Genomic DNA, 9,212 nt, shown 5'->3' with positions numbered 1-9,212 from the left:
GCTATTTCTCGATAACAGACCGTTGCTAAGTATAACAGACCGCTGTCAAGGAAAATGGGTTTTGTGCTTCTAATTCATGTCTTTCATATCACTACGCAAGGACTGGAATTTCTGGAAAAGCTCTTGACTGGTTTGAATCTTACCTTAAAGGGCGTTCTTTCAACGTGTCTTGGCAGGGACAGGTATCTAAGTCTCTAATGACCTCACCACAGGTGTGCCTCAGGGATCAGTATTAGGACCCTTGCTTTTCTCTATTTACACCACTTCCTTAGGTGAGACCATTCGCTCCCATGGATTTGATTATCACTGTTATGCAGATGACACTCAACTTTACCTGTCTTTCCCACCTGATGACTCTAGCGTTTCCTACCGGATTTCTGCATGTCTTAAGGATATTTCAGCCTGGATGAAAGATCGGCACCTTCAGCTTAATCTCTCAAAAACTGGGTTTTTGGTGTTTCCAGCTAAAACATAGCCAACTTATTAACCTATTAGCCTATTACCCAACAGATTAACATCCAGCTTGACTCAACTTCACTGACCCCAACTAGATCGGCACGTAACTTGGGCCGATTTAACTTCTCTAAGCATGTAGCTTCTATTGCAAAATCATGTCGGTTTATGCTTTACAACATTAGGAAGATCAGACCTTATCTGACACAAGATTCCACACAACTTCTTGTTCAGACCATGGTCATCTCCAAGCTGGACTATTGTAATTTACTATTAGCTGGCTTGTGTAATAAGATCATTACAGCTGATCAAGTCAAGTCAAGTCGGCTTTTATTGTCAATTTCTTTACATGCACTGGTCATACAAAGAATTGAAATTTCGTTTCTTACTTTCCCATGCAGACATAGACATGCTTTAAATACAGACATAGACATACTATAGACATAGCCATAGACAATAAACATTAAATTAAAGTGCAAGACTGAAATATAGAACATGTATGTATCAAAATAGAAATATAGGACATATATATGAAAAAAAAAATAGAGGTAGTTGTGTTGTATATTTATATAGTCTTAACAGTTACATGAAGTTTAAACTTGTGCTTGTGTGACCTGTATATTTACATTGATATGCAGTATGCAGTAATTTCAAGTATATCAGGCTTGATGTGAAGCAGCAACACGTTTGGCTGCGCAGTCACAGTGCAGTTCCACATGGCGGTGTTGGGGGGGGGTTTGGTAGACAGGATCCTAGTTTCCTAGGTTCCTGTTTGGCTGGTGGGTGGGGGGGGCTGTCAGTGATGGGAGAGTGGGTAGAGTGTTCAGCATCCTGATTGCTTGGTGGATGAAGCTACTTGCCAGTCTGGTGGTGCGGGAGCGGAGGCTCCTGTACCGCTTTCCAGAGGGCAGGAGGCTGAACAGTTCGTGTGCAGGGTGGGTTGTATCCTTGACAATCATTAGTGCTTTGCGGGTGAGGCGGGTGGTGTAAATGTCCTGCAGGGAGGGGAGTGGTGCTCCAATGATCCTCTTAGCTGTGTTAACAGTGCGCTGGAGGGTCTTCCTGTTCTGATCTGTGCAGCTTCCGCCCCACACTGTGATGCTGCTGGAGATGATGCTCTCGATGGTCCCTCTGTAGAATGTAGTCATGACAGGAGGCGTGGCACTTGCCTTCTTCAATTTGCGCAAGAAGTAGAGGCGCTGCTGGGCTTTCTTCGCCAGTGATGCTGTGTTGGTGGTCCAGGAGAGGTCGTCGCTGATGTGCACCCCCAGAAATTTTGTGCTGCTCACTCTCTCCACAGCATCTCCGTCGATGGACAGTGGTGGCAGTTGTTTGTGGCCTCTCTGAAAGTTGACAACAATCTCCTTGGTCTTGCTGACATTTAGCAGGAGGTTGTTGTCTTTGCACCATTTAGCCAGCAGGTCTACTTCTTCTCTGTAGTGAGCCTCATCGCCCTTAGTGATGAGGCCCACCAGTGTTGTGTCGTCCGCAAACTTCACCAGATGGTTGGAGCTGTGAGTGGTTGTACAGTCATGTGTTAGCAGTGTGAAGAGCAGGGGGCTGAGCACACACCCTTGAGGGGCCCCCGTGCTCAGGGTCAGAGTGCTTGAGGTGTTGTCCCCGACACGTACTGCTTGTGGTCTCTGCAACAGGAAATCCAGCCAGTTGCAGAGGGAGGTACTGAATCCTAGCTTGTCCAGTTTGCTGATGAGTTGTTGTGGTATTATGGTACTGAATGCTGTAGATTGCATCCTCCGTGGATCGTTTGGCTCGGTATGCAAACTGGAAGGGGTCCAGGGTGGGGGGTAGGGTGGCTTTGATGTGTGACATGACTAGCCGTTCGAAGCACTTCATGATTATGGGCGTGAGTGCTACAGGACGGTAGTCATTGAAGCATGATGGTGATGATTTCTTTGGCACGGGTATGATGGTGGCAGTTTTGAAAAGTGATGGGATGACTGCTTGCTCCAGAGAGGTGTTGAAAATGTCTGTAAAAACATCCTTCAGCTCTTCTGCACAGTCCTTCAACACTCGTCCTGGTATGTTGTCTGGGCCTGCTGCTTTGCGTGGGTTAATGGTGGCTAGTGTCCTCTTCACGCTGGCAGAGGACAGGTACAGGGGTTGGTCGTGGGGGGGAGGTGGGGTTTTCTGTGGGTGAGTGTCATTTTGTGCTTCAAAACGGGCGAAAAAACTGTTCGCCCGTTCATGGGCGGATTATGAACTTTCGGGCCCCTGGGCCCAGATGTATTAAGGGCCCTCCACTAATTGTTGTATATGTGGGAGGGGGGGTTTGAGGGTCCTCCCCCAGAACATTTTTAATTAGTTTGATGTGATTTCCTGTATTCTGGTGCATTTTGGGGATGGCCAATACTAAATTCAATCAGATTAATAGCCTACATCCTGATTTGTTGATATTGAGGCAATGATTCCATGCAAAGGCTTGGGCTTCAGGGCCCCCTGACCCCTTGGGCCCCTGGGCCTGGGCCCGGTAGGCCTGTGCAGTAATCCATCCCTGCAGCTGATTCAGAATGCTGGAGCACGCCTGGTCTTCAATCAGCCAAAGAGGACACATGTAACTCCTCTCCTAGTTACTCTCCATTGTATAAGTATATATACTCTTTTCATCCCGTGAGGGAAATTTGGTCTCTGCATTTATTCCAATCCGTGAAACACACTCAGCACACAGTAAACACAGTGAGGTGAAGCAAACACTAATCCCGGCGCAGTGAGCTGCCTGCAACAACAGCGGCACTCGGGGAGCAGTGAAGGGTTAGGTGTCTTGCTCAAGGGCACTTCAGCCATGCCTACTGGTCGGGGTTCGAACCAGCAACCCTCTGGTTACAACTCTGAAGCGCTAACCAGTAGGCCACGGCTGCCTATAGTAGCCAGAATTAAATCTAAATCTCTCATTTTGGCCTATAGGACACTGACTGGATCTGCTCCTAGTTATTTTAATTCAATAATCAAGGCGTACATCCCCATGTCGACCAGTCATAAACACTAGGTCTAATTCAAGACTCTTTTCCTCAGTGGTTCCATGTTGGTGGAATGAGTTTCCCTGTGCTCTCCGTTTCTCTGGTAGTTTTGGGTCGTTTAAGAGGGGTCTAAAGACATTCCTGTTTAACATGCACTTAGTTCTTTAAGCGCTTCTTATGCGTTATGGTTTGTATAATATTGTTTTATTTCCATTAGGCTGTTGATTAATTTGACATTATTGTTTATTATTGAAATTCTCCTTAATGTAGTCTTACCATGTCATTGTTTTTATATTATTGATTGAATAGACATTATTGTTTATTATTCCACTGCTTGGTTGAATTTCCCATTGTCCTACGTAATGTAGAACAACCATTAACGGTATGTTATTTGCACACCTATGAAGAAGATCCATTTTTTTGGCCGTATCACACTTGTATATTAATTCGCCAAACTCGTTGTGAAGTTTAAATGAACTGTCATGTTGCATCCGAGCTGTAAAATGCAGACGTTCAGAACATGGCAACATTGTAGCATATGATGGAGGTGGCTTTTAGCTAGATGGATGACAGCAGTAAAATAGCGATGTTTCAAAGCTAAAGTTCATCAGAATCTTGGGATACGTCCGCTTGACAACGGGAGAGATAGAACTAACGACTGGCCTTTGGCCGTAGCAACCATCCATTTAGATCTAGTAACGGCAGTTTGTCCTGCAAGTTGAGAAATTAGTTAATAGTGTTGGAAGAAAGTAGTTCTACAAATAAGACAAGTTTTAGCGATTAAAACGTTTAAATTGTAACAGGAAATTAGCACAACGCAAGTGGCAACAGTGGAATAATGGACTCCACGGTGGTCTGTTCACAGAAGTTAATGCACTTACGAGGTTGTAAAACGGCCCTGACGCATCGCATTGCTTTTTCCCTCATTTTCATTGCTTATTTTATTAGGCTATTGATTGAATTGACATTGTTGTTTATTATTGCTATTCTCCTTATTATAGTTTGACCAACATTCTAATCTGTATTAAATTTTAAAAATTATGTTTTTTTTGTATTTGTGTGTCGCTTTGTCACTGCTGTTTACGCCCCTAGAAATTGTGTCTTTTCAGCCTTCTGTGCTTGTGAGTTCACTAAGGCTAGCCATATCCCAATCAACCACATAGTTCCATATTATTAGAGTGCATGAAAATGCAATCTACTGTTATCCGATTTCTTCTTATTAGAGGACATGAAAATGCACTCTACTGTTATCCGATTTCTTATTACAGTGCATGAAAATGCACTGTACTGTTCTTCCTAGGCAACTTCAACAACTTCTTCTTATTACAGTGCATGAAAATGCACTGTACTGTTCTTCCTAGGCAACTTCTTCTACTTCTTATTATTATTCCGCTTACCACTTTTTCCGTACGCAATTTCTCTTGAACAGTTTAACTTAGAAACTTCATTCAAACTTTGTAACGTAGGTCTTCAAACAGATCGGGTTGGTATGACTTTTCAACTTTGAAACTTTTATACTTTTTTAACTATTAAAGAAAAACTTTTTAAAAATCCCCATAGACTTAACATTGCCGATTGTGACATCATAATACGGGCGTTAAGCAATTAGAATCCTATGGCAGGTGTTCAGGCCACCTGGATCAACTGCCAGTCTCAGGCTTTAAGCATACAAACTGGCCCTATTAAGACTACACATCCTGTTCAACTGCTTCCTCTGCCAAAAACTGTTTCAAAATAAAAGTCCTCACTACAATATTTCACTGTTAAACAATTTAACCCTTTAAACTACTGAACTTTTTAACTGTTCAGCCATTGTAACTGTTACTTATCATCAACTATGACTCCTACCCACTGTAGCTAGTTAGCATGGTTAGCATGTTAGCATCGCTAACATTGTTAGCATTGTTAACATTTTTAGCAAAAGTGCTAAAAATGATTAGCTAAGTTAGCTAAGTAACATGGTTAGCGTAGTTAGCATGCTAATATGTTAGCATGCTAATTAGCATTTTTAGCAAAACTGCTAAAAATGATTAGCTAAGTTAGCTAAGTAACATGGTTAGCATAGTTAGCATGTTATCTTGCTAGTTATCATAGTTAGCATAACTGCTAAAAATAATTAGCTAAGTAACATGGTTAGCATAGTTAGCATGCTAACATGTTAGCAAAGTTAGGATAGTTAGCATAACTGCTAAACATGATTAGCTAAGTTAGCTAAGTAACATGGTTAACATTGTTAGCATGCTAGCATGTTAGCATGCTAGTTAGCATTTTTAGCAAAACTGATAAAAATGATTAGCTAAGTAACATGGTTAGCATAGTTAGCATATTAGCATGCTAGTTAGCATAGTTAGCATACATTTTAAAAATGATTAGCTAGGTTACCTAAGTAACACGGTTAACATAGTGCTAGTTAGCATAACTACTAAAAATGAAAACATTAGCTAAGTTAACTAAGTTACTAAGTAACTTGGTTAACATTATTATCTTTGATAACATAGTTAGCATAACTGCTAGCAAACATTAGAGCCATTCCAACTGTCAGTTATCGTCAATTATCTACCTAAATAATTTAACCATTTAAATTATCCACCTATTTAACCGTTCAATCATTCCAACTATATTAAACCTTATCTACCAAGCAAATCATTTAACTATATAAACTATCCACTTATTTAACTGTTCAGTCATTCCAACTATATTAAACCTCATCTACCTAGCAACCAATATAGTTTGTTTTTACTCTGTATGATATTTTACATCTTATTTTTTGCATTTTCATGCACTGTATTTCCTTCAGGAAAGGCTTTTCTAGTTATTATTCTTCTTCTAACGCTTTTTCTGCGTTTAATGCGGCTTCAACCGTTTAATGTAGAAACTTCATTCAAACTGTGTTACGTAGGTCTTACTTAGGACAGGTGTGGAATGTATTTTTCATATTTGTAACTTTTATACTTTTTGAACTATTAATTAAAAACTATTAAAAATTTCCCCATATTAAGGTTTTGCACCTACGTCATAATGTCATGTGACCGTTTGTTTAAAACTAGAGTGGTAGGCAAGAATGGTAGGCAAGGCACTGCAGAGAGTGGTAGGCAAGCCTACAACAGTCGGGTTGCATAGGCTACACATAGTTACAAATAGCTTCAAAATTGAAATTTTAATATCAAATATTGACCGGGATGCCGACCACTTGTGTAGGCCCTAACAGTTGGTTTTACAAGAAGCAAAAAGGCGACGAACGACCGTTTAGCCTACCTATCCTCGTGGTTGTGGAGGATGATCATTAGCAGCTGTGAAGTCTTTTATTCTCAAGATAGCTTAATGGTGTAGCCTACTGTCTACGAAGACGTAGGGTAAAATACTACTATCTACAGTCATCCAAAAATGAATTGCCAGAGATAGGCTATGAAGGGAAAAAGTGCAGCATTTTAAACATGGCAAGATTATTTTTACCGGAAGAGTTTGTTCTAATTTGTCTCGTGAAATTCATGCTTGTGGACATCAATCACCTATCTTCTGTCCTTCTATTTCAAGTTATCATGAGTGTCATTTGATTATATAATCACAACAAATGCTAATAAATGAAAACAGAATAGGCTTATGTGCTATAGGCTAACGTTACAGGTCAGGCTAACTCCCGTATGTCAAAATAAACTGATTTGATCCTAATTGTTTAGCGATCACACACAACAACTTAACACAGCAACCTCAAACACCACTGTTGAACCTAGGCTACTGCTTCAGTCATGTAAGAAATAAGCAGTTTATGAATTATCTTTATTCGTTTAATCAAGTCCACATGACCAAAATAACAACATATTTAAAGGCTGAGCTAGCATAACAGCCTAATATAGGCGATGCTGCAATGGATAACTAATAAAAAGTTTCATACAATTAATGAACTTTATCACTCACATTCTGAGTTTTTCTGGGTGGTTATATATCCATGCAGATCGTCTTCGAATAAGCCATCGCTGTTATATGATATAATATGTTACAGGATTCATGACTAACGCCATTAATGTTACATGATGCTGACTGACTCTGGCTATAACAGTAGGCTACCGTTTTAACGTCTGCTGAGTCTACTGCCTACCAAGACCTGTCGCTGTTCAGTTGAAGTTAAATGATCAAATATTGTTTGATTTTGTGTCAGCTTTCAGAAGGAAGACATGTTCCTTTCTGGTCAAATTTCACAGCTTCTAAGAAAGGCTATTGTCTTCGTGTAAACAGAGTTTTGAACAGAGAAAAAAAGTTAGGCTACCATTAGGCTACATGCAGGTTCTCCCATAACGTTATCGATACAGATCAATGCACCAAATCAGGGCGATTTTAGCGAAACAACGTTCCTGTGACAGGCTATCAAATATTGAACAATGGGATAACGTTTCATCATCACCTTTATTGATGCCTGAAATGTTGACATTGCTGAAATACAGAGATGTAGCCTACTGAGAGGCAGCTGCAGACAACGATGTTCAATGGGTTCAACTTGTCCCTTGCCTACCAGCTGGATGTAAACAAAGCTATAGAACCTAGAATACGTCACATGAAAAACGTTAATACTTAACATTGACGATTATGGCATCACAATAGAGCACTTAGAATCCTATGCCGTGTTCCGGCCAGAGCCATATGGTTCCGGCCACCTCCAGCAACTGTCTGTCTCAGGCTTTAAGCACACAATCTGGCTCTCTTAAGACTACAGATCCTGTTCAACTGTTTCCTCTGCCCACAACTGTTTCAAAATAAAAGTCTCCACTACAATAATTCCCTATTAAATAATTTAACCATTTAAACTATCCAACTATTTAACTGTTCAACTATTCCAACTGTCAGTTAACATTAACTATGCCTCTAGCCTACTATATTAAACCACCACCTACCTAGCAACCATTGAAATTAAGCATCTATGTCCGTTTCCATAGCAACCAAGATGATTATACTAGCAAACCACTGTAGTAACTCTTTTATTTCTGATAGTAGCCACCATGGACACCCTAGCAACAACCTAGCAATGACTTCAAGTACACATTCACAGTTAAAACCTAGCAACCAGCATAGCAACCACCATAATACTCTACTACTCTAGCAACAGTCAGTTGTCATCAACTATGACTCCTGTCAACTGTTTCCTCTGCCCAAAGCTGTTTCAAAATAAAAGTCCTCACTACAATAATTCCCTATGAAATATTTGAACCAATCCAACTGTCAGTTGTCATCAGCTATGACTCCCGCCAATTGTGTCCTCTGCCCACAACTGTTTGGCAGCCTGGGCTTTTCAGTCAACTAGTGTGATCAACTCCCAATCTATATTCAACTTTTAAACTGTCTACTTTTATTCAGCTGTGCAACCACCATGTCTGTCCTAGCGTCATTTTCATGCACTCGTAATTCCCTGGAATTACATTCTCTAGTTATTTTTGATTTCTCCTCCATCTACCCATGTCCTTGATTGCCTAGCCTTTCCAATCCTCCCCCACCTTTCTTATGCAGCTCTTGCCACTTAATTTACTAAACCCCTCTTCTACTGCACTTTTTACCCCCCCCCCCCCCCCATAAATGCACAAATAGGCTGACACCAGACATAATTTCACTGCATTTCTTACTTCCAGTAACTATATGCATGTGACAATAAACTTCCTTGTATCCTTGTATCCTTGTACATACACAAAGCTAACATAATATTATATAAAAAGTTGGTATTTATCTGGGCCCGTATTCACACAAAAAAACTCACGGAAAAAGAAGGGTTCGCTGGCTATGGCTGGCCTGGGCCTGCCA

The sequence above is a fragment of the Alosa sapidissima genome, chromosome 10 (genome assembly GCF_018492685.1).
Source record: "Alosa sapidissima isolate fAloSap1 chromosome 10, fAloSap1.pri, whole genome shotgun sequence".
Classification (NCBI taxonomy): Eukaryota; Metazoa; Chordata; class Actinopteri; order Clupeiformes; family Clupeidae; genus Alosa; species Alosa sapidissima.
This window is presented reverse-complemented; position numbering follows the sequence as displayed.